Here is a 27,618-nt window from a genome sequence, read left to right on the forward strand (position 1 = left end):
CAAAACAAGCGACCAGCATACTAGGCTAGACGAACTTTCAGAGTAGTGCTGGAGGGGAGGGGTAGGAGAAGAACAAAGGAGGGGGGGGCACAGACAAGCAACTATCATACAAGTCAGGAGGCAGGTATGAATAGCGAAAAAGGGGGGGTTACAACACACATTCAAGGGAGACCAGAGGGGGTGGGGGCACAAACAACCATCACGTGGGGTAAGGGGGGTGTGGGGCACACACACAGCCATCACAGGGGGGTAAGGGTGGTGAGGGGCACACACACAGCCATCACGGGTGCAAGGGGGTGAGGGGCACACACACAGCCATCACACGGGCAATGGGGGTGAGGGGCACACACACAGCCATCACAGGGGGCAAGGAGGGTGAGGGCCACACACACAGCCATTACAGGGTGCAAGGGGGTGAGGAGCACACACACAGCCATCACAGGGGAAAGGGGGGTGAGGGGCACACACAGCCATCACTGGGGCAAGGGGGGTGAGGGGCACACACACAGCCCTCTCAGAGGGAAGGGGGGTGAGGGGCACAAACACACAGCCATTATGGGGGCAAGGTGGGGTGAGGGGCACACACACAGCCATCACAGGGGGAAGGGGGGTGAGGGGTACACACACAGTGCCCCGTTCCCATGCAAACACCACTGAAGTGTCAACAAATGTCATGCACTCACCTGTCAGTGGAACTCACCTGCCTTGCATACGATGCACACCATCAGAGGATGCTCTACCTACATGGAATGCAATACAGAGTAACAGCACGACATACATGCACATACATGATCACAGTTGACACCAGAAAGAACATATGCATACAACACATAGTGCAGGAGCAACACAGGGTGACAGAGGGTGAATGGCCATTGACATTGATATGTACAGGAGTACAGTGTCCCACACCAGAGAGAGGGAGAGAGAGAGTGGCACAGAGAGTGAATAACAAGTAAATGACAGATCAAGGAGTCCATGGCCTGGTTCACTGATGTACAATGACGTGCTGCACAGCACAGTCGGCGCGCCCATTAAGATATCCACATAGGTAGCTTACACAGTAACATGAGCTCCAATCAAATTACCACAATGCCATGTGAGCATGCAAAGGACATATAAGAGAACCAACACATGCAGCAAAGATGACCAACAATGAAGCATGCCCAACAGGCAAGACAGTGCAAATGCTTACCAAATAACTTTGTCTGAATGTTGTAAATCCCCCATGACCTTCACTAGTGAGTGTGTTTCCTAATTTGTTAAAGGAATGACATTGTCTGGTGGAGGGCATGAGGAGTGTGGACTTCGAATGGTGCAGGATGTCTCAGCCGGAACGGCAGTCATGGCCACATCACAGATTACTGAACAGCATGGGCTAACATATTAAAACACACATTGTGCAGTATAAATGACACAGCACACACATGCCAGGGAAAAACAAAGCTATGATTGCCTGCACATGCCACCTGTTGCACCCCCATGCAAACATGCTAGATGAGTTCACTAGGGATGCCTGCACGTACATCACTGCACATGTATCGTCCCTGAGGAGTTAATGCCACACCTCATCAATGCAAAAAACAACAAAGACCACAACCAGGAAAGGGGAAAACAAAATATGACATGCCAACATCTGGCCAGGAGTGGTGGAAAAAAGAAAGAAAATGTCCATCTTGGACTGGGGGGGTCCACCCATTAGGGGGAGGGGAAGGGTGCACATCAAGACCCACATTTGCGGATGTTGATAAAAACAATTCCCCCCATGGGTACATGGACCGCATGGCTATCATGTATTGGGGGACTGTCGCTGTTGTCACCACCTTCCTGTGTAGAATGCAAAGGTTGTAGTGGTAAGGGAGGTTGACCACGTATGGCCCTGGCCTGGTCTTCCATGGCAGTGGCCAGGCGGGAAGCAGATGAATGCATCTGCAACATGAAGCCTCGTAGGTCTGCATGCAACACCTCACGGGATGCACAGAGTTCCTACTAGATGGTATGAGTTAACAGTTGCATCTGCTGTTCGCACTGTGTACTGTGGGCTGCCTCTAGCACTCCCATTGAAGCTCTGAGGGCCAGTAACTCTTTCCTCAGGGCTTCCCTGTGGGCCCGGCCCTCTGCAAGCAGTGATGCCTGTAGAGACCTCAGTTCAGCTCGTTGGCTCCTGTTGCTGGCCTCCATGTGCAGCCTGTACGAGCGGAATGAGGACTGCAATGCCTGCATCTGGTGCTCTACCTGTGTTTGTCGGGAGAACATGGAATGGCCACCCTATCCATGCCCTGAGCCAACATCTTATAGAAAGCATCCTGTTGCTGTGCAACAAGCAACATTGACTGCTCCCACACTGTCTCCCCAGCCGTGACATGTCCACCACATGTGCATGCCCCATGCCTGCTAGACCCAAGGGAGCATGGCCCTTGATGTGAAGCCACTGTCTGTGGCTTCAGGACTGCATCCCTCCCTTGGTCATCTGTCCCAGTACCGGAAGCCAATAGAGTGGAACATGGCCTTGCAGCTGTAACCACCACAGGTGGACGTGGCAACACTGACTGGCCCTGTGAGGGGACTTTACCCCCTGCAGACTCACGGACTACATCAGCACCATCACTTGATGCACTCACCTCCGACAGCATACATGAAAGTACATCCGGTTCACCACCAGAGCCACTGGTATCATTGGAGGTGGACTCATACTGAGTCATGCCCGGATTGACTGTAGCACCAGTGGATTCTCATGGGCTGCCACAACACGTCCTCCACAGGTGCTCTGTTGGGGCTCAGCCTCCCGTTTCTCCTCTACCTCCTCCCCTGAATCTGGTGGCTCATCACCTGCACATGGACACATAAAGACATGAACAATCATGTTAATTGCATCTACTAGATGCACTGTCATCACAATGCTGTCCTGCAACACATTTACATGCATGTTAACATACCATAATTTGCATTCACAGACTATGCACACAAATCCCTGAGATCATGGCATATGCAGCCTTGCCACCACATCCCATGTCGGTGACCATGTAAGCACTGCACACATTGTAAACACACATGTATCTGGTTCAGCATATCCTGCCCCTTGGCAAAGCAACCAGTGGACTGAAATATGCTCATTCTTATTTTTTTTAAACTCTTTATTTATCATTTCCACAAAATATATTACAACCATGCATTGATTCCGAAGAATACATGATTACAGTAAAACTACAAAAGGAAAAATAAAACATATGCAATACTAAAGCAAAGTAAAGAACCAACATATTAATTCTAAATCTAAATACCAAACTCAGATTCTCTAAAGTACCATGAAACAATACAGATCAACAATACAACAAGACAAATCAGGACAAAGGATAATACATAAAACACACTCCCACATCCCAACCCCCCATTACTTAAAAAATAAAGCCAAAAAACTCATACCTTGACATAAAATCATCCAATCCCATAAAATCATTGAAAGGTCCCCAAATTTCTTCATATACTGTTTCTTTTTGTTGCCTATAAAATAAGCATTTCTCATACCTTGAAAGAATCTTCATATCACATAGCCAACCCTCCACAAGGCTAAAAAAAGGATGTGCTACATGTCATTAGGGTACACAAGAACAGGTCCACACACAATCACAGCCAAGTCCACTACAATTAAATGTAACAGCAGTGTATCACTGACACAGGGAGTGCACATAATGTGGAAATGCACCGAGTGTGGTGTCCCGGGTGTGTGATGTGGAGAGAGTGATGACATGTGCTGGGAGATAGGAAGAGGGGACAGTGAGACACAAGAGGGACAGGGCCATGCACCCCTGGGGGATGGGGATGTTGAGTGTGGCAGGTAAACATGGAAGACTCCAGACAAATATCTTACAAGGGGCTCAGTCCGATAGCTGCGGCAGGGATTTGCACAGTGTAATGAGAATGCTATGTCCCTCATGGCACAATGTCCCGCCCGCTGACAGTGTTCATGGAAGGCATGGGTAGCATGAAACCACCTATGGACATGTGTGGATGGCATTTCTACTAAATGCAATGCATGATGTGTAGCACGTGCTTCAGACACAAGCACTTGACTGGCATAGCTGAGTCACTAACATCACTGATGTAGATAGCCAGATGCCACGTTGTGTTGGCATGCCGGAAAAGTCTTTTAGTATCTGACGGTTGTGGATGACTACTGTCCCTAAGCCATGTTCAACCGATGTGCAGCACACAGTTGTCATGGACTCTGCAGTACACTAAGCATGGGTCAGTACACCTTGACATGGTTCACCCATGTCAGTCATACAAATGCAGGCAGAAGTGCTACACAATCATACACATTAATTAATCTACATACACATATTCAGGATGCACACGCGGCATCATTCACCGGACGTTTCCTTGTAATCTGGCAGGCCCCCCATGCCTTGGACCTGATCCACATGAATAAAGCTGCTCATGGCCTCTTCATGTGGCGTGAGATCCTGCTCCTGTGGTGACCCACCTCTAGTCACCAGAGCAGAGGCAAGGTTGAAACCCAGCTTCGATTTGGTTCAACGGTGGAGGTCATTCCACTGCTCATGACCTCACGAGCGGTGTGCCTCTAATTAATCAAGACGTTGATGCCATCCGCGATTTTCTGCCAGTGAACCATATGCTGAGCAGGCGTATGTGCGATCCCTGGCCACGTGCACATGTCACAGTCGCACACGTAGGCCATGAGGTACTTGCGTTCATCTTCATTGAAGCTCCTCTTCCTCGACGTGGCGGTCTCCTTTGCCGTGCTTTGGGATTGAGCCTTTCCCTGTTGTGCACGCTTCTGCCTCTTGGAAGGTGGTGCAGACCCTTTGTGGCTGGGACCACTCAGGGCATTAGGGGCTGGACCACTGGTGGCCTGGGCCATGCCATCACCCACTGATGTTGGGTCAGTAACTGGGTGCAGGGGAGAGAAGATGACCCTGCAGATCCCTGACCCAGGGTGCTGGGGTCAGGTGTTCTGCGGGGCCATCCCTTCCCCTTGAACACACGGGCATCAGCTGCCCCCGCATGTCCGTGTCCCTGTGGGGGAAGACAACAGATACTGCTGTTGCTCCCTGGCCCTGGTTGTTGGGGACAGGAGCTGTCCCTGCAGTTGCCTCAACTAGGGTGCAGGGGAGAGCAGATGACCCTGCATATCCCTGATCCAGGGTGCTACGGTCAGGTGTTTTGCGGTGCCATCCCTTCCCCTTGGACATACGGGCATCAGCTGCCCCTGTGTGTCCGTGTCCCTGGGGGGGGACGACAACAGATACTGCTGTTGCTCCTGACCCTGGTTGTTGGGGACAGGAGCTGCCCCTGCAGGTGTCTCAACCTGGGTGCAGAGGAGAGTAGATGACCCTGCAATTCCCTGATCCAGGGTGCTGGGGTCAGGTGTTTTGCCATGCTGTCCCTTCCCCTTGGACACATGTCCTCAGCTGCCCCTGCGTTTCTGTGTCCCTGGCAGGGGATGACAACAGATACTGCTGTTGCTCCCTGACCCTTGTTGTTTGGGACAGGAGCTGCCCCTGCAGCTCCCCGACCCTGGGTGCAGGGCACAGCAGCATCAACTGCAGCTCCCTGTCCCTGATGGAATGGTGCATAGCTCTCCCTGCACGCCCCTGACCCTGGCCACCTCGGCCACCTCTGCCACCTTTTCCTCTTGGGGCCTCCCCAACCATGGTACAGATGGATTTGTACAATGGGAGGCCCAACAAGCAATTGTCCTGGGCAATAGGAGTGAGGGGGCAGGCTATGTGATGTAAAACGTACTAGTGTGGTCCAGCAAGGCTCAATATTACCCTTGATGATATAATGAATTGGGCGCATAATGCACAGGCACCCCAAATGTCAAAGATGCCTGTACGCGACCCCTCGGTAGCTCCCGTGATAAGAAAAAGCATTATGCGATACGCTGTGGCACCCAGCAACACAAAAAATGCATACGCAAAGCCCACAAAAGCCACTGTGATGTTAACAATGGGGGTACGCGATACACAGGGGCACCCAGAGTAGGAATAATGCATACGCGACTCACCGTTAGCCTCAGAAAGAAAAATAATACACGTGCATGTGCATGGAGGCAAATCCCCCACCAAAATAAGAAGTTTGCACTGTCACAGTAGTGAACAAAATGCGTGGCACCCCAAAAATCTCCAAAGTCCACATGTCCGTCTGCTCCAACTCGCACATGCAGTGTAATGTTCTCCTACGCACTCCTTTATCCTGAATCTGAATGCCAATGCCCAACGGCCAGCGCATGTCACGTAACTGACGCAATTAGGCCCTTTCCTCTGATTTCACATGTATGTGCTAATTTTGCACGTGTGAAATAACCGTCACTGTTTCCGCCTGCCCACGCGAGTACCACGAAGACCCACACACTCCTGCCTATGAACCTTTTTACATGCCTCCTACTGCCCTGAGCTGCGTCCTACGAGCCATCTGCTACTGGATGCCCACTGTATGTGCCTGCTGACCACCTGCCCTGCAATTTGAGTGCCTGCTGTGCAGCCATTGCCAGTGCCCCTGTCCTTGGCCCTGTGATAACCTCAGCTGATTCAGAAGACTCCCAACGTGCCAGAACATCACCACCGCTTCACAGCCCGGGCCCAGGCCCAGAACCATCTTGCCCACCCACACATGCCTCGGGGGTTGCAATGTCGGAAACAACATCTTCAGAGGTAAGTGGTAACCCCATGGCAGCGAGGCAGAGGGCTGTCAACTTCACAGCCAGGGAAATTGAAAAACTGGTGGAGCATATCCTGGGGCATTATGCTGCCCTCTTCCTCGGACCAACGCAAGTCGGCAAGGAAGGACGGAAGCCGATCTGGGACCAAATCGTGGGTGCCATCAACGTAGAGGGGGTGGCACCCCGTGACTACCACCACGTACACAAGCGCTGGGAGGACCTTAAATCAAGGAGCTACAGCAAGGCCCTGCGCTTCCTCCAGGCTGGAGCCAAACAGGGGGGGTGCAGGGGCCGGATTAACCCCACTGACATGCGGGTCCTGGAGAAATTCTACCCGGCACTGCACACCCAGATCTGCAATTTGCAGCTCCGTCTGGAGTCGTCAGGTGAGTGTCCATGTGTTGCTGCCCTCCACAGTGCATGCGCATGTTGATGTATGGTGGGAGTGTGCACCTTGGCCTTACAGCAAGTATGCCTCTTGTACGGATGTCTGTGTGCATGTCCCAGACAGTGCTCTACCTGTGTTCTATGTACCATGTGTAATTTCAATGGTCTTACTTTTGCATTGTGTGTTGTACTGCAGCATTTCACAACGTGTCTGATACGTGCCCGTGTGAGAGGTGTGACAGATGGGTGGTGTTCTCAACATCATGAACATGCATGGTGTTCATGTGGATGTGTCTAAGATGTGACTGTGTGTAACACTCACCTGGTATCCACGGGGACGTCACTCAGCCTGTTCTGACCTCTTACGACCTCGAACCCTTCCCTGGAGTCTACTCGACTGGAGACTGGGCCTGAGACACAGTATTGGTAGAGTTTAACTTCCTATTGTCTCTGTGTGCTTGAACCCCTTCTTCCCGGTGGTCCAATCCTTCCCTTTGATCCACAGCTCACCTTGTTTTCTTGGAAGGTGTGCTCTCTGTCCTGCTTTCAGCGCAGTGGTGTGTTGATTGATGCAGGCTTGTTGCTGCCTAGTTACTTCACTGGCAAGAGTCCGACAGGTAAGTATAATGAGTATTCGTTCCTTTCCTTCCTTAGATGATGGCCGGCGTCCGGGGATGGCGACGTGCTGCGGAGATGAGTAGCGCTGATGGTGAGTGAGAGCGCGATGCGCGATGCGACCCTTTCGTATTTGTATTGAACTGAGTTCTTTTTCTGTGTCTTTTATGTGCCGCAACGTTTTCAGCGTGGATGCCGGTTATGAAGAAGAAATGCGGTGAGTAAGCGCGGTATGCGGCGCCTCTAGATGTTTCCACGCTAACCTGGAGTGTCTTTTCCCTTTTGCAGATGGATGAGAAGTTCCGGAGACAGAGTTCCCCCAGAGCGGCTGGGAGTCAGGTAAACGTTGAAGCTCGTACAGTCTTTAAAAATAAGCGAAGATTTGCTGGATGCTTACTAATGCCTTTTTTCTGTTCTTGTCCCTTTTCCTTAGGAAGCGGTGTGCCGGGATGGGAATGACACCGCTGAAGATGCCTGCAGAACAGAAGGAGCGATGAATGATGGGCAGAAGCGCCGCAAGGTAAGGCTGTTCCTAACGGTGTTCTTGTTCTTGCAGGAGCTGAGCGCAGAAGAAAGATGCAGGCCTACTGGAGACCGATCCAAACACGGTGAGTGTCACGCTGCAGGTGCATAAAACATAAAGCATGTTTCTCAGCCTGGGCGTGGCTTAAATAGTCTGTGGGTATCCCAGGTGTCTCTGGGCTGAACCACACCCAAAAGACTAGACTGCACATGCAGTTCTGGGAACCGAAATATGTGGGGGCATCCATCTTGTCCCCATCAATGCACTACAAGTCCAATCCCCAATGTTATCCTATGGGAATGAGTGAGTCTGGTGCCACAAGCGCCAAGTCTGACTCCAAGTGGGTCTTTGAAGGGATGGAGAGGCCCTTGAGGGCCATGTAGGTTATCGTGGCCTGGCTCCAGCCTGACATCTTGGAGGGCTGGGGACATGAGGGGCAGGAATAATGACACTGTGTGACTGGCCATCACTCCTGGATGAATGTAACAGGTGCATGTCAATGTGTGACCTAGTCTTGTTGCGTGATTGCTGTTGAGGGGACTCTGATGTGATAGCTCAGTGCAGCGCTTGAAGACTGTCAGGTGATGTGTGTGCATGACATGTGTACGGCCCATGATGCATGTGTGTGTAGCATGTGCAATTGATAGGTTGTGACAGTGCCATGTCCCCAGATGGGATTGTCTGGTGTGAAGGACCTATATGTATGTGTATGTATGTACATTGCAAGTACCTGTGTGTTGTGGATGGTGATGATAGTTGTACCCTTTAGCAGTGTACTTCATGCACATATTTTTGTACCAAACACACATCGGTGCAGTACCCTGATGTTTGTGTTCTATGTCTCCTTATCCACAGTTGCGTTGGAAGAAGAGGGCGCAGAAAGTGCTGTGGAGCAAGGCAGCAGGGATGCCTCTACCGGGCAGAGACGCAGGGCCCAGTCACGCTTTCTGGACATGACATCTTTGGGGAGCGAGGAGACTGCTGATGTGTCTCAAACATTGGCCACGGCTGCTATAGGGAGGTCCAAGAGGGCGAAGTTGGATGCAGACTCCTCAGCAGTGGAGGGGACAGGTGAGCACACACAAGGGCCATCCATGGCGGAAGACGCTGGGAAGGCATCCAGGTTGGTGGGGAAGGATTGGGAGGAGGGGGCCGAATTTGTCCATGGGGCCCGGCGGGGGTGGTGAGGTGGGTGTGAATGGTGCAGTCCTCACTCAGGGTCATGAGGCAGTGGAGGCACCATGGAGGGGCCTGTGCCAAATCCTGTCCCTGGGCCAGCGCCTGCATCAGTATGCACCTGCCGGCATGCTTCAGGCCGGCCCCATTGGAACCCCTGCTAGCTGGTATTGTGAGGCATACAGCCGTCATTTGTGATGAGGTGCAGGCTTGCAACTATGGGCTTGCACATTATCACAATGACATCTGGCGTCTCCTGAACTGGCTAGCAGCATTCCTGGTCTCAAATTTGATGCATTGGCTGGCCACTTATGCGACCCCTCCTTGTCTTGCTCCTCTGTGAGCAAGTCGTCCTCCTGGGCGCCCTCCAGCCCAGATACCACCAGGGCCCCCTGTGCACCAGTCCCAACCATGTCGGCCCACCTGGTGGAGCTAACATCCCTGCATGAGTTGGGAGTCACCAGTGGAACAGATGAGGTGGTCACCACACCGATCCACGGAACGACAGGAGCAATGGCAATGAAGGAAGAGGAGGCACCCAGGAGCAGGGCACGGGCCCGACACCCCAGGTGATGTCATCAGCCTGGAGGGTGTCCACAAGAAGCAGGCACCGGGCAATTTGGCAGCAGCAGACTCTGTAGGAGGCTATTGTACTCAGGGCATCCCATCTCAAGGAGGCAGGTATCTGTTGTCAGGCAGGATGCAAATGTGGACCTCGAACGAGGATGTCTTCCGTGTTCATTCGATATGGGCAGCGAATCCGGGCAGAGAGGCAGCGGGCTCTAGAGGCGAAAGTCACCATTGTCAGGGCAGAGATTGCACTGCGTCGGGCATAGAGGCGGGCTGACATCCTCGAGGATACTTGCAGGGAGTGGGAGGGGATGGAGTGGTCCATGCAGGAGTCCCTGCAAGCCCTTGAGGAGAGAGAGGGGGCCCGCCTAGGAGAAGTGGAGGCAGTCTTCGATGATGCCCTGGCCGAGACATTGAGTGACATCAGTGACAAGGAGGACTAGCCCGCTGCCTGTTTACATAGATTTGAAGATATACGTTTCCTTTCATTTTTACTTATTATTTGGAGCTCGGATCATGGATATTACTCACTTTTTTTGTACATAGTTCTGTAGGTGTAAGTTTCCTTTAAGACTCTGGACTATCCTCCATGTTTTCTTATACATAGTTTTTTGCTGTGTTTGAGGTGTTTCATTAATGATTTTATAGATTTTTTAGTGTACATATTTTTGATATATATGGACATTTATTTTATTTTCTATTTTTACATTGACATATTTTAAGATTATGATTTATGAATCATTTTTTTACAGTATGTGTGATGGAAATACAACTGTTTGATATATTTATTTTAACTCTCGCAGTCATTGTCAGTCACAGTTATTTTTGCAGTGTGCCTGTTTGGTAGTCCATTTAGTGGCCATGATCCTGCTCATTGTGAGTCATGTATGTGGTTAGTTACTTGCATGTGTTATGTTCGGGGTTTATTTGCGGGGTGAGTATACACATGGGGTGGACCGGTGGTGGTGTGTGAGGTGGGAATTTGGGTGTGCACAGGCAAATGGCATTTCTTTTCACATGTGCAACATGACTGTGTATTTGCCCTCATTGTGTTTGTGAGTGAGGTGGGTGGGGTGACTGTGGGAGTGTTACACGTTCAGGACATTTGCAAATGATTTGCTTGATGCTGTGTAACACACAGGTGGTGATTTCCCCTTCACCAGCATGTGTTTTTGCAGTTATCATCGTCTCTGGTGTTGGTCAACCTCTTGCACTGGGATACACTATTGGCATTTAATGGTATTTACACATTGGCTGCCCATTGTAGCTGCCTCGGTGCGTGGTGTACTGTCTGGTTTGGATTCTGTAATTGGTGCACAACTTGTTCCTGGGTATTGATGCCATGACATTGTCACATGGCCAGCAGACACTTACTTTTACATTCAGTTGTTACATGTGTAAGTTGGGAGATGATTGCGAACAGCTATTCTGTTTGCCCAGCTGACACACTCATGGATGTGGCCCGGGTGTATGCATTCATTTATGTTTGCAGGATACATGTTCCAGTAGATATTCGGTCTGGTGTCACTACATGGCAGTCAAGGTACACGACACACAATGGATGAAATAATGATGTGTCACTATGTTAGGGTTCATCATGCAGGTGATGTCCCATGTGGAGGGTGCTGCCTGCAAGGTGCGGGCATGGGTGATGTGGGCTGGGGTGTCCCATGTGGAGGGGGATGCCTGCAGGGTGGGGGCACAGGTGATGGGGGCTAGGGTGGGGGAGTTCCATGTGGAGGGGGCTGCCTGCAGGGTGGGGGCATGGGTGATGGGGGCTGGGGTGGGGGTGTCCCATGTGGAGGGGGCAGCCTGCAGGGTGGAGTCATGGGTGGATGGGGGCTGGGGTGTCCCATGTGGAGGGTGCTGCCTGCAGGGTGGGGTCATGGGTGATGGGGGTTGGGGTGTCACATGTGGAGGGGGCTGCCTGCAGGGTGGGGTCATGGGTGATGGGGGCTGGGGTGTCCCATGTGGAGGGGGCAGCCTGCAGGGTGGAGTCATGGGTGGATGGGGGCTGGGGGGTGTCCTATGTGGAGGGGGCTGCCTGCAGGGTGGGGTCATGGGTGATGGGGGCTGGGGTGTCACATGTGGAGGGGGCTGCCTGCAGGGTGGGGTCATGGGTGATGGGAACTGGGGTGTTCCATTGGAGGGGTCTGTCTGCAGGGTGGGGCCACGGGTCATGGGGTCATGGGGTCTGGGGTGGGGGTGTCCCATGTGGAGGGGTCTACCAGCAGGGTGGGAGAACGGGTGATGGGGGATGGGGTTGGGGTGTCCCATGTGGAGGGAGCTCTCTGCCGTGTGGGAGCACGGGTGATGGGGCTGGGGGGTGTCCCATGTGGAGGGGGCTGCCTGCAGGGTTGGGTCATGGGGGAAGGGACTGGGGTGTCCCATGTGGAGATGATTGCCAGCAGGGTGGGGACATGGGTGATGGGATCTGGGGTGGGGGTATCCCATGTGGAGGGGGCTGCCTGCAGGGTGGGGGCACGGGTGACGGGCTGGGGTGGGAGTGTCCCATGTGGAGGGAGCTGCCTGCAGGGTGGGGTCATGGGTGATGGGGGCTGGAGTGTCCCATGTGGAGGAGGCTGCCTGCAAGGTGGGGTAATGTGTGATGGGGGCTGGGGAGTCCCATGTGGAGGTGGGGTCATGGGTGATGGGGTCTCCCATGTGGAGGGGGCTGCCTGCAGGGTGGGGAAATGGCTGATGGGGCTGGGGTGTCCCATGTGGAGGGGGCTGCCTGCAGGGTGGGGGCATGGCTGATGGGGCTGGGGTGTCCCATGTGGAGGGGGCTGCCTGCAGGGTGGGGGCAGGGTTGATGGGGTGTAGGCTATACCATGTGGAGGGGGCTATCTGCAGGGTAGGGGATGGGTGATGGGGGCTGGAGTGTCCCATGTGGAGGGTGCTGCCTGCAGGGTGGGGGCATGGGTGATGGGGTCTCGGGTGGGAGTGTGCCATGTGGAGGGGGCTGCCTGGAGGGTGGGGGCAGAGGTAATGAGGCTTGGAGTGTCCCCTGTGGAGGGGCGGTCTGCAGGGTGGGGTCACGGGTGATGGGGGCTGGGGTGGGGGTGTCCCATGTGGAGTGGGCTGCCTGCAGGGTGGGGGCATGGGTGATGGGGGCTGGGGTGGGGGTGTCACATGTGCAGGGGGCTGCCTGCAGGGTGGGGGCACAAGTAATGGGGCTGGGGGTGTCCCCTGTGGTGGGGGCGGCCTGCAGGGTGGGGTCACGAGTGATGGGGGCTGGGGTGGGGGTGTCCCATGTGGAGGGGGCTGCCTGCAGGGTGGGGGCACAGGTGATGGGGCTGGGGTGGGGGTATCCCATGTGGAGGAGGCTGCCTGCAGGGTGGGGACACGGGTGATGGGGCTGGGTTGTCCCATGTGGAGGGAGCTGCCTGCTGTGTGGGGTCAAGGGTGATCGGGGCTGGGGTGGGGGTGCCCCATGTGGAGGGGGCTGCTTGCAGGGCGGGGTCACGGGTGATGGGGGCTGGGGTGTCTCATGTGGAGGGGGCTGCCTGCAGGTTGGGGGCATGGGTGATGGGGTCTGGGGTGGGGGTGTCTCATGAGGAGGGGTCTGCCTGCAGGGTGGGGGCATGGGTGATGGGGTATGGGGTGGGGGTATCCCATGTGGAGGGGGTTGCCTGCAGGGTGGGGTCACAGGTGATGGGGGCTGGGGTGGGGGTATCCCATGTGGAGGGGGCTGCCTGCAGGGTGGGGTCACAGGTGATGTGGGCTGTGGTGGGGATGTCCTATGTGGAGGGAGCTGCCTGCAGGGTGGGGTCACGGGTGATGGGGGTTCGGGTGTCCCATGTGGAGGGGGCTGCCTGCAGGGTGGCGGCACATGTGCGGGGCTGGGGTGGGGGTGTCCCATGTGGAGGGGGCTGCCTGCAAGGTGGGTCATGGGTGATAGGGCTGGGGTGCCCCATGTGGAAGGGGCTGCCTGCAGGGTGGGGGCATGGGTGATGAGGCTGGCGTGTCCCATGTGGAGGGGGTTGCCTGTAGGGTGGGGCAGGGGTGATGGGTGTTAGGGTATACCATGTGGAGGGGCTATCTGCAGGGTGGGGGCATGGGTGATGGGGGCTGGAGTGTCTCATGTGGAGGGTGCTGCCTACAGGGTGGGGCATGGGTGATCGGGTCTGGGGTGAGGGTGTCCCATGTGGAGGGGTCTGCCTGCATGGTGGGGCACGTGTGATGGGGCTGGGGTGGGGGTGTCCCATGTGCAGGGGGCTGTCTGCAGGGTGGGGGCACGGGTGATGGGGTCTGGGGTGGGGGTATCCCATGTGGAGGGGGCTGCCTGCAGAGTGGGCACATGGGTGATGGGGCTGGGTTGTCCAATGAGAAGGGGGCTGCCTGCTGGGGGGGCATGTGTGATGCAGGCTGTGGTGGGGGTGTCCTATGTGGAGGGGGCTGCCTGCAGGGTGGGGTCACGGGTGATGGGGGTTCGGGTGTCCCATGTGGAGGGGGCTGCCTGCAGGGTGGCGGCACAGGTGACGGAGCTGGGGTGGGGTTGTCCCATGTGGAGGGGGCTGCCTGCAAGGTGGGGCAGGGGTGATGGGTGTTAGGGTATACCATGTGGAGGGGCTATCTGCAGGGTGGGGGCATGGGTGATGGGGGCTGGAGTGTCTCATGTGGAGGGTGCTGCCTGCAGGGTGTGGCATGGGTGATGGGGTCTGGGGTGAGGGTGTCCCATGTGGAGGGGTCTGCCTGCATGGTGGGGCACGGGTGATGGGGGCTGGGGTGGGGGTGTCCCATGTGCAGGGGGCTGTCTGCAGGGTGGGGGCACAAGTAATGGGGCTGGGGGTGTCCCCTGTGGAGGGGGCAGCCTCCAGGGTGGGGTCACGGGTGATGGGGGCTGGGGTGGGGGTGTCCCATGTGGAGGAGGCTGCCTGCAGGGTGGGGGCACAGGTGATGGGGCTGGGGTGGGGTATCCCATGTGGAGGAGGCTGCCTGCAGGGTGGGGACACGGGTGATGGGGCTGGGTTGTCCCATGTGGAGGGAGCTGCCTGCTGTGTGGGGTCAAGGGTGATGGGGGCTGGGGTGGGGGTGCCCCATGTGGAGGGGGCTGCTTGCAGGGCGGGGTCACGGGTGATGGGGGGCTGGGGTGTCTCATGTGGAGGGGGCTGCCTGCAGGTTGGGGGCATGGGTGATGGGGTCTGGGGTGGGGTGTCTCATGAGGAGGGGTCTGCCTGCAGGGTGGGGGCATGGGCGATGGGGTATGAGGTGGGGGTATCCCATGTGGAGGGGGCTGCCTGCAGGGTGGGGTCACAGGTGATGGGGGCTGGGGTGGGGGTATCCCATGTGGAGGGGGCAGCGTGCAGGGTGGGGTCACAGGTGATGTGGGCTGGGGTGGGGGTGTCCCATGTGCAGGGGGCTGTCTGCAGGGTGGGGGCACGGATGATGGGGTCTGGGGTGGGGGTATCCCATATGGAGGGGGCTGCCCGCAGGGTGGGTACAAGGGTGATGGGGCTGGGTTGTCCAATGTGGAGGGGGCTGCCTGCTGGGGGGGCATGTGTGATACAGGCTGTGGTGGGGGTGTCCTATGTGGAGGGGGCTGCCTGCAGGGTGGGGTCACGGGTGATGGGGGTTCGGGTGTCCCATGTGGAGGGGGCTGCCTGCAAGGTGGGGCAGGGGTGATGGGTGTTAGCCCCTCCACATGGTATACCCTATCTGCAGGGTTGGGGCATGGGTGATGGGGGCTGGAGTGTCTCATGTGGAGGGTGCTGCCTGCAGGGTGGGGCATGGGTGATGGGGCTGGGGTGAGGGTATCCCATTTGGAGGGGTCTGCCTGCATGGTGGGGCACGGGTGATGGGGCTGGGGTGGGGGTGTCCCATGTGCAGGGGGCTGTCTGCAGGGTGGGGGGCACAGGTAATGGGGCTAGGGGAGTCCCCTGTGGAGGGGACGGCCTGCAGGGTGGGGTCACGGGTGATGGGGTCTAGGGTGGGGTGTCCCATGTGGAGGGCGCTGCCTGCAGGGTGGGGGCATGGATGATGGGGTCTGGGGTGGGGTATCCCATGTGGAGGGGGCTGCATGCAGTGTGTGGACACGGGTGATGGGGCTGGGGTGTCCCATGTGGAGGGGGCTGCCTGCTGTGTGGGGTCAAGGGTGATGGGGGCTGGGGTGGGGGTGCCCCATGTGGAGGGGTCTGCCTGCATGGTGGGGCACGGGTGATGGGGCTGGGTGGGGGTGTCCCATGTGCAGGGGGCTGCCTGCAGGGTGGGGGCACAGGTAATGGGGCTGGGGGTGTCCCCTAGGAGGGGGTGGCCTGCAGGGTGGGGTCACGGGTGATGGGGTCTGGGGTGGGGTGTCCCATGTGGAGGGGGTTGCCTGTAGGGTGGGGCAGGGGTGATGGGTGTTAGGGTATACCATGTGGAGGGGCTATCTGCAGGGTGGGGACACGGGTGATGGGGCTGGGTTGTCCAATGTGGAGGGGGCTGCCTGCTGGGGGGGCATGTGTGAAGCGGGCTGTGGTGGGGGTGTCCCATGTGCAGGGGGCTGCCTGCAGGGTGGGGGCACAGGTAATGGGGCTGGGGGTGTTCCCTGTGGAGGGGGTGGCCTGCAGGGTGGGGTCACGGGTGATGGGGTCTGGGGTGGGGTGTCCCATGTGGAGGGCGCTGCCTGCAGGGTGGGGGCACGGGTGATGGGGTCTGGGGTGGGGTATCCCATGTGGAGGGGGCTGCCTGCAGGGTGGGGTCACAGTTGATGGGGGCTGGGGTGGGGGTGTCCCATGTGGAGGGGGCTGCCTGCAGGGTGGGGGCACGGGTGATGGGGTCTGGGGTGAGGGTATCCCATGTGGAGGGGGCTGCCTGCAGGGTGGGGACACGGGTGATGGGGCTGGGTTGTCCAATGTGGAGGGGGCTGCCTGCTGGGGGGGGGCATGTGTGAAGCGGGCTGTGGTGGGGGTGTCCTATGTGGAGGGGGCTGCCTGCAGGGTGGGGTCATGGGTGATGGGGAATCGGGTGTCCCATGTGGAGGGGGCTGCCTGCAGGGTGGTGGCACAGGTGACGGAGCTGGGGTTGGGGTGTTCCATGTGGAGGGGGCTGCCTGCAAGGTGCGGTCATGGGTGATGGGGGCTGGGGTGCCCCATGTGGAAGGGGCTACCTGCAGGGTGGGGGCATGGGTGATGAGGCTGGCGTGTCCCATGTGGAGGGGGTTGCCTTTAGGGTGGGGCAGGGGTGATGGGTGTTAGGGTATACCATGTGGAGTGGCTATCTGCAGGGTGGGGGCATGGGTGATGGGGCTGGAGTGTCTCATGTGGAGGGTGCTGGCTGCATGGTGGGGGCACGGGTGATGGGGTCTGGGGTGAGGTATCCCATGTGGAGGGGGCTGCATGCAGTGTGGGGACACGGGTGATGGGGCTGGGGTGTCCGATGTGGAGGGGGCTGCCTGCTGTGTGGGGTCAAGGGTGATGGGGGCTGGGGTGGGGGTGCCCCATGTGGAGGGGTCTGCCTGCATGGTGGAGCACGGGTGATGGGGGCTGGGGTGGGGGTGTCCCATGTGCAGGGGGCTGCCTGCAGGGTGGGGGCACAGGTAATGGGGCTGGGGGTGTTCCCTGTGGAGGGGGTGTCCTGCAGGGTGGGGTCACGGGTGATGGGGTCTGTGGTGGGGTGACCCATGTGGAGGGCGCTACCTGCAGGGTGGGGGCACAGGTGATGGGGCTGGCGTGTCCCATGTGGAGGGGGTTGCCTGTAGGGTGGGGCAGGGGTGATGGGTGTTAGGGTATATCATGTGGAGGGGCTATCTGCAGGGTGGGGGCATGGGTGATGGGGCTGGAGTGTCTCATGTGGAGGGTGCTGCCTGCAGGGTGGGGCATGGGTGATGGAGTGTGGGGTGAGGGTGTCCAATGTGGAGGGGTCTGCCTGCATGGTGGGGCATGGGTGATGGGGGCTGGGGTGGGGGTGTCCCATGTGCAGGGGGCTGTCTGCAGGGTGGGGGCACAGGTAATGGGGCTGGGGTGTCCCCTGTGGAGGGGGTGGCCTGCAGGGTGGGGTCACGGGTGATGGGGTCTGGGGTGGGGTGTCCCATGTGGAGGGCGCTACCTGCAGGGTGGGGGCACAGGTGATGGGGTCTGGGGTGGGGTATGCCATGTGGAGGGGGCTTCATGCAGTGTGGGGACACGGGTGATGGGGCTGGGGTGTCCCATGTGGAGGGGGCTGCCTGCTGTGTGGGGTCAAGGGTGATGGGGCTGGGGTGGGGGTGCCCCATGTGGAGGGGTCTGCCTGCATGGTGGGGCACGGGTGATGGGGGCTGGGGGTGTCCCATGTGCAGGGGGCTGCCTGCAGGGTGGGGGCACAGGTAATGGGGCTGGGGGTGTCCCCTGTGGAGGGGGTGGCCTGCAGGGTGGGGTCACGGGTGATGGGGTCTGGGGTGGTGTGTCGCTTGTGTAGGGCACTGCCTGCAGCGTGGGGGCACGGGTGATGGGGTCTGGAGTGGGGTATCCCATGTGGAGGGGGCTACCTGCAGGGTGGGGACACGGGTGATGGGGCTGGGGTGTCCCATGTGGAGGGGGCTGCCTGCTGTGTGGGGTCAAGGGTGATGGGGCTGGGGTGGGGGTGCCCCATGTGGAGGGGGCTGCTTGCAGGGTGGGGTCACGGGTGATGGGGGCTGGGGTGTCCCATGTGGAGGGGGCTGCCTGCAGGTTGGGGGCATGGGTGATGGGGTCAAGGGTGGGGGTGTCTCATGAGGAGGGGTCTGCCTGTAGGGTGGGGGCACGGGTGATGGGGTGTCCCATGTGGGGGGGCTGTCTGCCGGGTGGGGGCAGCGTTGATGGGGTTTAAGCTATACCATGTGGAGGGGGCTATCTGCAGGGTGGGGGCGTGGGTGATGGGGGCTGGAATGTCCCATGTGGAGGGGGCTGCCTGCAGGGTGGGGGCATGGGTGATGGGGTCTGGGGTGAGGATGTCCCATGTGGAGGGGGCTGCCTGCAGGGTGGGGGCACGGGTGATGGGGTCTGGGGTGGGGGTATCCCATGTGGATGGGGCTGCCTGCAGGGTGGGGACACGGGTGATGGGGCTGGGTTGTCCCATGTGGAGGGGGCTGCCTGCTGTGTGGGGTCAAGGGTGATAGGGGCTGGGGTGCCCCATGTGGAGGGGGCTGCTTGCAGGGTGGGGTCACAGGTGATGGGGGCTGGGGTGTCCCATGTGGAGGGAGCTGCCTGCAGGTTGGGGCATGGGTGATGGGGTCTGGGGTGGGGGTATCCCATGGGGAGGGGGCTGTCTGCAGGGTGGGGTCACAGGTGATGGGGGCTGGGGTGGGGCTGTCCCATGTGGAGGCAGCTGCCTGCAGGGTGGGGACACGGGTGATGAGGTCTGGGGTGGGGGTATCCCATGTGGAGGGGGCTGCCTACAGGTTGGGGACACGGGTGATGGGGCTGGGTTGTCCCATGTAGAGGGGGCTGCCTGCTGTGTGGGGTCAAGGGTAATGGGGGCTGGGGTGGGGGTGCCCCATGTGGAGGGGGCTGCTTGCAGGGTGGGGTCACGGGTGATGGGGGCTAGGGTGTCACATGTGGAGGGGTCTGCCTTCAGGTTGGGGGCATGGGTGATGGGGTCTGGGGTGGGGGTGTCTCATGTGGAGGGGTCTGCCTGCAGGGTGGGAGCATGGGTGATGGGGTATGGGGTCGGGGTATCCCATGGGGAGGGGGCTGCCTGCAGAGTGGGGGCATGGGTGATGGGGCTGGGGTTTCCCATGTGGAGGGGGCTGCCTGCAGGGTGGGGGCACGGGTGATGGGGTCTGGGGCTGGGTATCCCAGGTGGAGGGCGCTGCCTGCAGGGTGGGGGCACGGGTGATGGGGTCTGAGGTGGGGTATTCCATGTGGAGGGGGCTGCCTGCAGGGTGGGGACACAGGTGAATGGGCTGGGGTGTCCCATGTGGAGGGGGCTGCCTGCTGTGTGGGGTCAAAAGTGATGGGGGCTGGGGTGGGGGTGCCTCATGTGGAGGGGGCTGCTTGCAGGGTGGGGTCACAGGTGATGGGGCTGGGGTGTCCCATGTGGAGGGAGCTGGCTGCAGGTTGGGGGCATGGGTGATGGGGTCTGGGGTGGGGGTGTCTCATGAGGAGGGGTCTGCCTGCAGGGTGGGGGCACGGGTGTTGGGGGTGTCGCATGTGGGGTCTGTCTGCAGGGTGGGAGCAGGGTTGATGGGGTTTAGGCTATACCATGTGGAGGGGGCTATCTGCAGGGTGGGGGCACGGGTGATGGGGGCTGGAGTGTCCCATGTGGAGGGTGCTACCTGCAGGGTGGGGGCATGGGTGATGGGGTCTGGGGTGAGGGTGTCCCATGTGGAGGGGTCTGCCTGCAGGGTGGGGGCATGGGTGATGGGGTCTGGGGTGGGAGTGTCGCATATGGAGGGGGCTGCCTGCAGGGTGGGGGCAGAGGTAATGGGGCTTGGGGTGTCCCCTGTGAAGGGGGCAGCCTGCAGGGTGGGGTCACGGTGATGGGGGCTGGGGTGTGGGTGTCCCATGTGCAAGGGGCTGCCTGCAGGTTGGGGGCACAGGTAATGGGGCTGGGGGTGTCCCCAGTGGGAGGGGCGGTCTGCAGGGTGGGGTCACGGGTGATGGGGGGCTGGGGTGTCCCATGTGGAGGTGGGTGCCTGCAGGTTGGGGGCATGGGTGAAGGGGTCTGGGGTGGGGGAGTCTCATGAGGAGGGGTCTGCCTGCAGGGTGGGGGCATGAGTGATTGGGTATGGGGTGGGGGTATCCCATGGGGAGGGAGCTGCCTGCAGGGTGGGGTCACAGGTGATGGGGGCTGGGGTGGGGTTGTCCCATGTGGAGGGGGCTGACTGCAGGGTGGGGGCACGGGTGATGGGGTCTGGGGTGGGGGTATCCCATGTGGAGGGGCCTGCCTGCAGGGTGGGGACACGGGTGATGGGGCTGGAGTGTCTCATGTGGAGTGTGCTGGCTGCAGGGTGGGGGCATGGGTGATGGGGTCTGGGGTGGGGTATCCCATGTGGAGGGGGCTGCATGCAGTGTGGGGACACGGGTGATGGGGCTGGGGTGTCCCATGTGGAGGGGGCTGCCTGCTGTGTGGGGTCAAGGGTGATGGGGGCTGGGGTGGGGGTGCCCCATGTGGAGGGGTCTGCCTGCATGGTGGGGCACGGGTGATGGGGGCTGGGGTGGGGGTGTCCCATGTGCAGGGGGCTGCCTGCAGGGTGGGGCACAGGTAATGGGGCTGGGGGTGTTCCCTGTGGAGGGGGTGGCCTGCAGGGTGGGGTCACGGGTGATGGGGTCTGGGGTGGGGTGACCCCTGTGGAGGGCGCTGCCTGCAGGGTGGGGGCACGGGTGATGGGGTCTGGGGTGGGGTATCCCATGTGGAGGGGGCTGCCTGCAGGGTGGGGTCACAGGTGATGGGGGCTGGGGTGGGGGTGTCCCATGTGGAGGGGGCTGCCTGCAGGGTGGGGGCACGGGTGATGGGGTCTGGGGTGAGGGTATCCCATGTGGAGGGGGCTGCCCGCAGGGTGGGGACACGGGTGATGGGGCTGGGTTGTCCAATGTGGAGGGGGCTGCCTGCTGGGGGGGCATGTGTGAAGCGGGCTGTGGTGGGGGTGTCCTATGTGGAGGGGGCTGCCTGCAGGGTGGAGTCATGGGTGATGGGGGTTCGGGTGTCCCATGTGGAGGGGGCTGCCTGCAGGGTGGCGGCACAGGTGACGGAGCTGGGGTGGGGGTGTTCCATGTGGAGGGGGCTACCTGCAGGGTGGGGGCATGGGTGATGAGGCTGGCGTGTCCCATGTGGAGGGGGTTGCCTGTAGGGTGGGGCAGGGGTGATGGGTGTTAGGGTATATCATGTGGAGGGGCTATCTGCAGGGTGGGGGCATGGGTGATGGGGCTGGAGTGTCTCATGTGGAGGGTGCTGCCTGCAGGGTGGGGCATGGGTGATGGAGTGTGGGGTGAGGGTGTCCAATGTGGAGGGGTCTGCCTGCATGGTGGGGCATGGGTGATGGGGGCTGGGGTGGGGGTGTCCCATGTGCAGGGGGCTGTCTGCAGGGTGGGGGCACAGGTAATGGGGCTGGGGTGTCCCCTGTGGAGGGGGTGGCCTGCAGGGTGGGGTCACGGGTGATGGGGTCTGGGGTGGGGTGTCCCATGTGGAGGGCGCTGCCTGCAGGGTGGGGGCACAGGTGATGGGGTCTGGGGTGGGGTATGCCATGTGGAGGGGGCTGCATGCAGTGTGGGGACACGGGTGATGGGGCTGGGGTGTCCCATGTGGAGGGGGCTGCCTGCTGTGTGGGGTCAAGGGTGATGGGGCTGGGGGTGCCCCATGTGGAGGGGTCTGCCTGCATGGTGGGGCACGGGTGATGGGGGCTGGGGGTGTCCCATGTGCAGGGGGCTGCCTGCAGGGTGGGGGCACAGGTGATGGGGCTGGGGGTGTCCCCTGTGGAGGGGGTGGCCTGCAGGGTGGGGTCACGGGTGATGGGGTCTGGGGTGGTGTGTCGCTTGTGTAGGGCACTGCCTGCAGCGTGGGGGCACGGGTGATGGGGTCTGGAGTGGGGTATCCCATGTGGAGGGGGCTACCTGCAGGGTGGGGATACGGGTGATGGGGTCAAGGGTGGGGGTGTCTCATGAGGAGGGGTCTGCCTGTAGGGTGGGGGCACGGGTGATGGGGGTGTCCCATGTGGGGGGGCTGTCTGCCGGGTGGGGGCAGCGTTGATGGGGTTTAAGCTATACCATGTGGAGGGGGCTATCTGCAGGGTGGGGGCGTGGGTGATGGGGGCTGGAATGTCCCATGTGGAGGGGGCTGCCTGCAGGGTGGGGGCATGGGTGATGGGGTCTGGGGTGAGGATGTCCCATGTGGAGGGGGCTGCCTGCAGGGTGGGGGCACGGGTGATGGGGTCTGGGGTGTGGGTATCCCATGTGGATGGGGCTGCCTGCAGGGTGGGGACACGGGTGATGGGGCTGGGTTGTCCCATGTGGAGGGGGCTGCCTGCTGTGTGGGGTCAAGGGTGATAGGGGCTGGGGTGGGGGTGCCCCATGTGGAGGGGGCTGCTTGCAGGGTGGGGTCACAGGTGATGGGGGCTGGGGTGTCCCATGTGGAGGGAGCTGCCTGCAGGTTGGGGCATGGGTGATGGGGTCTGTGGTGGGGGTATCCCATGGGGAGGGGGCTGTCTGCAGGGTGGGGTCACAGGTGATGGGGTCTGGGGTGGGGGTGTCCCATGTGGAGGCAGCTGCCTGCAGGGTGGGGACACGGGTGATGGGGTCTGGGGTGGGGGTATCCCATGTGGAGGGGGCTGCCTGCAGGTTGGGGACACGGGTGATGGGGCTGGGTTGTCCCATGTGGAGGGGGCTGCCTGCTGTGTGGGGTCAAGGGTAATGGGGGCTGGGGTGGGGGTGCCCCATGTGGAGGGGGCTGCTTGCAGGGTGGGGTCACGGGTGATGGGGTCTGAGGTAGGGTATTCCATGTGGAGGGGGCTGCCTGCAGGGAGGGGACACGGGTGAATGGGCTGGGGTGTCCCATGTGGAGGGGGCTGCCTGCTGTGTGGGGTCAAAAGTGATGGGGGCTGGGGTGGGGGTGCCTCATGTGGAGGGGGCTGCTTGCAGGGTGGGGTCACAGGTGATGGGGCTGGGGTGTCCCATGTGGAGGGAGCTGCCTGCAGGTTGGGGGCATGGGTGATGGGGTCTGGGGTGGGGGTGTCTCATGAGGAGGGGACTGCCTGCAGGGTGGGGGCACGGGTGTTGGGGGTGTCGCATGTGGGGTCTGTCTGCAGGGTGGGAGCAGGGTTGATGGGGTTTAGGCTATACCATGTGGAGGGTGCTATCTGCAGGGTGGGGGCACGGGTGATGGGGGCTGGAGTGTCCCATGTGGAGGGTGCTACCTGCAGGGTGGGGGCATGGGTGATGGGGTCTGGGGTGAGGGTGTCCCATGTGGAGGGGTCTGCCTGCAGGGTGGGGGCATGGGTGATGGGGTCTGGGGTGGGAGTGTCGCATGTGGAGGGGGCTGCCTTCAGGGTGGGGGCAGAGGTAATGGGGCTTGGGGTGTCCCCTGTGAAGGGGGCAGCCTGCAGGGTGGGGTCATGGTGATGGGGGCTGGGGTGTGGGTGTCCCATGTGCAAGGGGCTGCCTGCAGGTTGGGGGCACAGGTAATGGGGCTGGGGGTGTCTGGGAGGGGCGGTCTGCAGGGTGGGGTCACGGGTGATGGGGGGCTGGGGTGTCCCATGTGGAGGTGGGTGCCTGCAGGTTGGGGGCATGGGTGATGGGGTCTGGGGTGGGGGAGACTCATGAGGAGGGGTCTGCCTGCAGGGTGGGGGCATGAGTGATTGGGTATGGGGTGGGGGTATCCCATGGGGAGGGAGCTGCCTGCAGGGTGGGGTCACAGGTGATGGGGGCTGGGGTGGGGTTGTCCCATGTGGAGGGGGCTGACTGCAGGGTGGGGGCACGGGTGATGGGGTCTGGGGTGGGGGTATCCCATGTGGAGGGGCCTGCCTGCAGGGTGGGGACACGGGTGATGGGGCTGGGTTGTCCCATGTGGAGGGGGCTGCCTGCTGTGTGGGGTCGGTCAAGGGTGGTGGGGGCTGGGGTGGGGGTGCCCCATGTGGAGGGGGCTGCTTGCAGGGTGGTGTCACGGGTGATGGGGGCTGGGGTGTCCCATGTGGAGGGAGCTGCCTGCAGGTTGGGGGCATGGGTGATGGGGTCTGGGGTGGGGGTGTCTCATGAGGAGGGGTCTGCCTTCAGGGTGGGGGCATGGGTGATGGGGTATGGGGTGGGGGTATCCCATGGGGAGGGGGCTGCCTGCAGGGTGGGGGCATGGGTGATGGGGGCTGGGGTTTCCCATGTGGAGGGGGCTGCCTGCCGGGTGGGGGCATGGGTGATGGGGGCCGTGGTGGGGGTGTCCTATGTGGAGGGGCCTGCCTGCAGGGTGGGGTCACGGGTGATAGGGGTTCAGGTGTCCCATGTGGAGGGGGCTGCCTGCAGAGTGGCGGCACAGGTGACAGGGGTGGGGTGGGGGTGTCCCATGTGGAGGGGGCTGCCTGCAGGGTGGGGCCATGGGTGATGGGGCTGGAGTGTCCCATGTGGAGGGGGCTGCCTGCAGGATGGGGCCATGGGTGATGGGGGCTAGAGTGTCCCATGTGGAGGGGACTGCCTGCAAGGTGGGGTCATGGGTGATGGGGCTGGGGTGCCCCTTGTGGAAGGGGCTGCCTGCAGGGTGGGGGCATGGGTGATGAGGCTGGCGTGTCCCATGTGGAGGGGGTTGCCTGCAGGGTGGGGCAGGGGTGATGGGGGTTAGGGTATACCATGTGGAGGGGCTTTCTGCAGGGTGGAGGCATGGGTGATCGGGGCTGGAGTGTCTCATGTGGAGGGTGCTGCCTGCAGGGTGGGGGCATGGGTGATGGGGTTAGGGTGAGGGTGTCCCATGTGGAGGGGTCTGCCTGCATGGTGAGGCACGGGTGATGGGGGCTGGGGTGGGTGTGTCCCATGTGCAGGGAGCTTCCTGCAGGGTGGAGGCACAGGTAATGGGGCTGGGGGTGTCCCCTGTGGAGGGGGCAGCCTGCAGGGTGGGGTCACAGGTGATGGGGTATTGGGTGGGGTGTCCCATGTGAAGGGCACGTCATGCAGGGTGGGGGCATGGGTGATGGGGTCTGGGGTGGGGTATCCCGTGTGGGGGGGGCTGCCTGCAGGGTGGGGACACGGGTGATGGGGCTGGGGTGTCCCATGTGGAGGGGGCTGCCTGCTGTGTTGGGTCAAGGGTGATGGGGCTGGGGTGGGGGTGGCCCATGTGGTGGGGGCTGCTTGCAGGGTGTGGCCACGGGTGATGGGGGTTCAGGTGTCCCATGTGGAGGGGGCTGCCTGCAGGTTGGGGGCATGGGTGATGGGGTCTGGGGTGGGGGTGTCTCATGAGGAGGGGTCTGCCTGCAGGGTAGGGGCACAGGTGATGGGGGTGTCCCATCTGCGGGGGCTGTCTGCAGGGTGGGGCATTGGTGATGTGGGTGGGGTTGTCCCATGTGGAGGGGGCTGCCTGCAGGGTGGGGTCACGGTTGATGGGGGCTGGGGTGTCCCATGTGGAAAGGGCTGCCTGCAGGGTGGGGGCATGGGTGATGGGGTCTGGGGTGAGGATATCCCATGTGGAGGTGGCTGCCTGCACGGTGGGGGCATGGGTGATGGGGGCTGGGGTGTCCCATGTGGAGGGGGCCGCCGGCAGGGTGGGGGCACGGGTGATAGGGGCATGCACATTCCTACCTCCAGTGGGTAGCCACATCACAGGGGCGCCACTCGGGGCAATGAGGGTTTGCTTTAGAGGCTACCCACTCATCTATTTTGACTTGCCACATTATCGCGATCCATGCCACTTGTGATACATCATTAACCCGCATTGGGCGACCCACACACACGGATGCCACTAGGGGACTCCCTCCTACAGGATGTTACCTTCACCATATAATTGTCCAGACTCACCACACCATGGTTTGTTTTGCATGCCACCCGCTCACCCTCAAGAATGTATACAGAACAGAGGTAGGAGGGTAATATAGTCATCTGACCCTCTGTATTTTTACTTTTCTTTAACCCTGTGTGTAGCTGGATCACACTTACTCGCAACCATCATAGGGTTTCTCTGATTTTCACTAATTGAATGTGGATCGCCTGAACTATGGGTGTGCATATGAAGGTAACTCACTTGTGATGTTTCTTGTCTCTAGCCAGTACAGGTAGCAATAAGGAACCCTAAACAATATGCATCTGTGTGTTACAGAACCATTACACACCCCTTTTGCATCGATCTCTGATGTGCCAGCATTCAAAGAGCACGGTAAGTCCCTTCATTGGGTTTCTAGAAGAAATCAAGAAGCTATAATGGCAGTTTTTAATAATTATCCCAGATTTAAACCTCCTGTACTCACAGCCTGCCTTTTTGTTTAAGATCACTATCACAGGATGTCTCCCTACAATTCCCCGTCCTGATGAAGGCCTATGTATTTACAGCACCCCAACATCTGCTGGAGAGTCCGAAACACAGTTGTGCCAACAATTCTACCCCAATACAGTGTCCACTGTACAACACTGTACACCACGCTTATTAATTAAGCATACACGTTGTTATACAGCTCCAGACAACACTGAGAGGCCGTACCACATTGATATGATTCATTTTCTGTGTATCATGTTCTTTAGTAATATTGATTGTTTTGTATACATGGAATGTATGTTGTAAAGTTTCCTGTGTTAAATGTTGATTTGTTTGTTTGAATCATCACTTTATTGTAAATATGATGAATGGATTAAAATAGTGGGTCACATGATATCCAGACTCGCCCTGATCATTTTTCTGATATACATAAGGATTTTTGATGGTGCCACTGCTGCTAGGAACTTTGTCTGCTGCCTTAGTTGGGATGACAGAGCCTATTTGTGTTCGGGCAATTTAAAAAGTACATAATGAAATTATCACAGACCTACCAAATTTCCCTTACCAATAATACTGGGAAGACATACACCAATGCCAGATGGTACTAATTTAACTGCCCTATATTTGCGCACTACTCTCTCTCAGTTAGTGCAGAGCCTCCCCCAACCACTTACAAGAGCTACTTCTGGCGCCCCAGCAGAGCAGGTGCATCAGTCAGGCTTGAAATCTTGTCACAGTTGGAACTGGCAATTTTTGACAGTCTCCACGGAGAAGGAACATATTTGATTGAAAACGAGACAGGGGGCGTCCAAGAACTCTGGACTCAACTACCATATAGTCAGCAAGGTTTGAA

The 27,618-nt window shown here is 59.5% G+C and overlaps 1 long non-coding RNA gene across 1 annotated transcript in view; it reads left to right on the top strand.

Moving 5' to 3' along the window:
* LOC138498656 (uncharacterized) overlaps nucleotides 1-27,145 on the top strand; it is a 30,154-nt gene extending 3,009 nt beyond the window's left edge. Inside the window, exons 2-3 of the long non-coding RNA XR_011278812.1 lie at nucleotides 26,560-26,669; nucleotides 26,781-27,145. This is a non-coding gene — a long non-coding RNA (uncharacterized lncRNA). The remainder of the gene's footprint in view (nucleotides 1-26,559; nucleotides 26,670-26,780) is intronic.
* The last annotated feature ends 473 nt before the right edge of the window (nucleotides 27,146-27,618 follow it).

Source organism: Ambystoma mexicanum, chromosome 5q (genome assembly GCF_040938575.1).
Source record: "Ambystoma mexicanum isolate Mex_15411 chromosome 5q, UKY_AmexF1_1, whole genome shotgun sequence".
NCBI lineage: Eukaryota > Metazoa > Chordata > Amphibia > Caudata > Ambystomatidae > Ambystoma > Ambystoma mexicanum.